Below are 5,000 nucleotides of genomic sequence, written 5' to 3' on the forward strand. Positions count from 1 at the left end.
AAAGCTCCAAAGACAGTACAATCAAGGTTACATACAGTAATGGATGACAATACAATGTCACAAACAGTTAAGAATATGTGAGATGCAGTAGTAGGCAATACAGTAAGGATTACATAAAATACAATCATAAAAAGTACAATGTCCAAGATGCAGAGTCTACAAAGAGAAAAAAAAAAGTTTTTTTTTTTTTTTTTGCTACATATGTACAGTATTTACATACTTACAGTCAACTGAAAGTCAGCTATAACCATATAGGGGGAACATAGAATGAAATTAAGAGAGTATATAGTAGATTGGTGCTAGAGAATAGAGGTCAAGGTGGAGAAAGTTTCTAGAATTCATATTGGGTGAAAGCAAGGACATTTCCATTTGGAGGATAAGTGTAAGAAAAGATGGGTCTTGAAAGAGTCAGAGTTAGGGATGGTCCTAAGAGAAGGTGGGAGGGAGTTCCATTTTATACCAAGAGAGAAGGAGAGTAGGAGCTGGCCAGCGGGATGCTTAGGTTTGTGAATGGAGATTAGGTTTTGGTGTTCAGATCTCAGAGATCGGTTAGGGATGTAAGGGGGAAGGATGTTAGATAAGGCAGGGCATTTTTCTGGATAAAATATTAATTTGTGAGTGGTAGTTAGTTGGAGATAGTCAAGGTAGTTAGGGAGTTCTAACCAGTTTAGAGATTGTAGGGCATGGCAGTGGTGAGTACAGGTTTTGGATTTGGTGGCAAATTTAGAGATCTTATTATAGCAAGCTTGAGTTTTGAGGTGTTGGAAGCAGAAAGATTAGTTAGAAGTGGGGCACCATAAAGGAGAGAGGGGAGGAGGTAGGTGATGGCTAAGGTATGCCTAGAGGAGTTAGAAAGAAATTGATTATTCCTGTAGAGCATACCTAATTTTTGGTGGGTTTTCTTTATGTTTTGTTGAATGTGGAGATCAAATTTGAGCTGTTCATCAATGGTGATGCCAAGGAGTTTTGTGGAAGGGACCACTTCTATAGGAGTGTTGGTTAGGTTTAGGACATTGAACTAGTTTTTGTTAAAGGAAGATGCCTTGGTAGGAAATAAAATTAGTATTTGAGATTTATTGGAGTTAAGGGAGAGATGATTTTGGTGCATCCACTTTTCAGTAGTGGAGAAAGCTTTTTGAGTTTTGGACAGAAGTTCAGAAGGGTTGGAGGCAGAACAAACTAGGGTGGAGTTATCAGCATATTGGATAACTGTAGTGTCAGGGAGGGCAGTGTGAAGGTTATTTATAAAGATGTTGAAAAGCAGGGGGCCAAGGATGGACCCCTGAGGAACACCAGTAGGTGTGGGTAAGAAGGAAGAGATGGAGGCTTTCCATCTGACAGCCTGAGATCTGTCTGAAAGGTAACTGGAGAACCAGGATAGTGTGTTGGGGGAGAGATTAAGGTTGGAGAGATGGAAAAGAAGATGTTTATGGGAGATGGTGTTGAAGGCTTTGGAAAGATCTAGCAGAATACAAGAAGTCTGGTAGCTCAGGCTTGATTGACAGTTTCTAGGAAGGATAGTAGGGCAGCTATGGTGCTGTGGCCAGGACGGAAACCATGTTGGGTGGGTGAGAGTAGCTGATTCTGAATTAAGTAGGGTAAAAGTTGGTGGTGGATGCATTTTTCTAGGATTTTAGATAGTGGGGAGAGTAGGGCAACGGGGCGGAAGTTAGAAATGGAGGTGTTTTTGCCTCCTTTGTGAAGAGGAAGAATGTAGGCAGAACGCCAAAGTTTGGGTACGTAAGACTCTTTTAAGGATCAGTTGATCGGGATACTAATCGGGAGAGCAATACCTTCAGCAGCATATTTGAGGAAAGAGGGGGGAATGTTGTCAGGGGCATTAGAGCATGGCTTTAGTTTAGATAAGAGTTTTTTTATATACATTGTGGAAACTGGTTTGAGCTGGAACATGGAGGGATGGCTATTAGGGATGTTGGAGGTGGAGTTGAGGTAGTTGAGAGGATTTTTGTCTGGAAAAGTTTTGGTTAGCTTAGCTATAGAGTCTGTAAAGAAGGTATTAAAGTGAGTGCTCAGTTCCTTGTCAGTTAAATTTGGATCAGGGCAGGGGTTATTTCTTGACTCCGGATGGAGAAGAGAGTTAACAGATTTCCAGAACTGTTTTGGGTTCTTAGTATGGTTGGATTGAAGTTTATTGTAGTAGATTTTTTTGTCTGAGGTGATTAACTTTTTTACTTGGTTTCGGATTTGGGTGTATTGGAGCCAGGCAGTAGGCAGCTTAGTTTTTTGATAAAGTTTCCAGGATTTTTCTCTGAGATGCATGGAATTTTTAGTCTCTTTGGTAAGCCAAAGAGCAGAATTGGCTTTGATTCGCTTGTTTCTTAGGGGGGCTTGGGAGTTGAGCGTGTTTAGGAAGATAGAGTTAAAGTGCTCGACAGCATTGTCAAGGGGGAGAGAGTTTAGGATTTGCCAGTTGATTTGCTTAAAAATGTTAGAGAAAGTTGTGGGGTCGAAGTTGCTAAGGTTATGGGTTTGAATGTAATGATGTTGGTATTGGGAGGAGTTAGTAGAGCGATGGATGTATGCAAGGAGATGGTCGCTGGAGGTGTTAGGGGATGTACCAGAGAGAGAGATTTTGTTTGGATGGGAGACTAAGATCCAATCTAAGATGGACCCTGGGGGGTGGATTTTGTTAGGACGGGTGGTAGAATGTATTACTTGAGTGAAGTTGTAGAGGTTAATAGCTAGGGAGGGGGTGGGTGTGTTGATTTTATTCCAGTCAATGTTAATATCGCCAAGAATGAAGGTTTCATACTTTATTTCAGATAAAGCCCAGTGAAGAATATTTTCTAGGGTTGAGATATTGTCGCCTGGAGATATATATAAGGAAATAATGCAGATGTTTTTATGTTTATTAAGTCAAGTAGTCCTGCTGTTATTTCAGTGTTTTTATAATGTGGGGTTGGGATTTGCAGTGGGATTAGGGATAGAAGGTTAGAGTAGATAAGGGCAGAGCCTCCACCTTTTTTGTTTAAGCGGTCGCTCCTGAGGATGTGGAAACCTGGAGGAAGGATTTCAGAATCAGAGATATGTGGTTTTAGCCAAGTTTCAGAGATGGCTAAGATATCGGGTTGGTTGAGGTTGATCCAAGCATGAACATGGTGGATTTTGTTGTAGAGGCTCTAGGCATTGATAGTGAAGATTTTAAGGGTGTTATGAGAGAGAGATGAAGAAGATGGAGAAGGGGGGAGAAGTTTGTTTAAAGTAGGGGATGAAGAGGAAGAAGAGATTGAGTTGCTAGGAGTAAGGCAAGGGCCAGGGTAGGATGTATGTCTCCAGATAAGGCTAGGATATTACAAGAGATAAGTTTTAGCCTTTTGAGTTTGGATTGAAGGAAGATGTTTGGGGAGAGTGGATGTGTAAGAGAGGATATTTTAGAAGAGGTAGAGAATAGTTTGTGCTGGAAAAGATCTAGAAGGTTTGGAGGGGTAAGGGAGTGGAAAATGGAATGAAAATGTGAGAGTAGAAGAGGTTGTGGGTGAGTAAGTGGGGTAGTTTGAAAAGGCGGTATATAAGGGGGGGCTTTAGAGGAGTATGAAGTAGCATGATAGATAGGAATTAGTAAGATAAGTAGGGAGCAAGGGAGTATGTAGGAAAAGAGGGTTGGGGAGGGCATATTTGGAATGGGTGAGAAGAAGGAAGTGAGAAAAATAGGAAATGAAGTTCTAAGCTTAGAGAAGGAGAGGAGGAAGTGAGTGGTAGGGAGGAGTAGAAAGTGGATAGGAGAGGGGAAGATTAAGTGAGATGAGAAGGGGAGGAGTAAGAGAAAAGGGAGGAGTAGGAGTGGGAGGAGAAAATTATAGAGTGGTTGGGATTGGCTACCAGATGGAGGAAAAGAGGAGATAATAGAAGATTGTGAGTGGTGAAAATGAATGGTGGGAGGAGTTAGTGAGGGATAAATGTAGATGTGCTAGGGGTGGGTGGAATTTAAGGGCAGGGTAGGGGAGCGGAGTGAGCCCGCAGGACGAACTGAGTGAGAAGAGCCAGAGGAGGAGAAAGAGAGGAAGACAATCAGTAAGGAGTGAATAGTCTAAGGTAAGTCTCGCAGAGAGTAAAATGGGAAAAAGATCTAAAGAGAAGTGGAGTGGAGGGTAGATGCAAAGGAGAAGGACAGAGTGAAAAGTTAAAAAAATATATATATATATACATATATATATATATATATATATATATATATATATATATATATATATAATTAGGGATATGTGGGAGGCACAGCCCTCCACATTGGAGGGTGTGGGGGCATAGCCTCCCCACCTACTTAGCTTTTATAGTAATGAATCTTATTTCACTGAAAGCTAACAATATATTAAATGAAAAGTAGGTGGGGGACTATGCCCTCCACACCTCCAATGGGGGATCTGTGCCCCCCACATCCCCCTAACTCTATATAGTAACTCCAGGATCACACTACAGTGGGGAAAGGGAATATATGTTTTATTTGCCCAACAGTACTTACATTCAGTGAAATGAGTTTTCAGTGATTTGAGTTTTCAGGGATTTGATGTGAGTGTTTTGAAATTCAGTGAAATTAGTCTTTAGTGAATCAAAGTAGACCCGTACACACACACACACACACACACACACACACACACACACACACACACACACACACACACACACACACACACACACATATATATATATATATATATATATATATATATATATCAAAAGGTAGATAGAAAAGTTTTGGCAGTGTAACAACACAGAGAATGCACAAAATGAGTGAATGCTCATTTGAGAGAATAACATATGGTTGAATTTAGTTTGCATATTGTAAGAAAGCAAGAGTGAGCAGGAAAGTTAATATTTAAATGAAAATGTGGTGGCCATGATGATATGCAAGACTGTGTTATAGCAGTTGTGAATACACAAGTTTTCATAGGTTAGGGTTGGAGTAAGGGTTGGTAAAAAGGATGGAGTCAGTGCTGTGCATGTTTTATCTTGTCTTTTTTCTATGCCCTTAGTCTTGTGTAGTG

The sequence above is a fragment of the Protopterus annectens genome, chromosome 1.part0, assembly GCF_019279795.1.
Source record: "Protopterus annectens isolate FY-2018-M chromosome 1.part0, PAN1.0, whole genome shotgun sequence".
In the NCBI taxonomy this organism is placed as follows: domain Eukaryota; kingdom Metazoa; phylum Chordata; order Ceratodontiformes; family Protopteridae; genus Protopterus; species Protopterus annectens.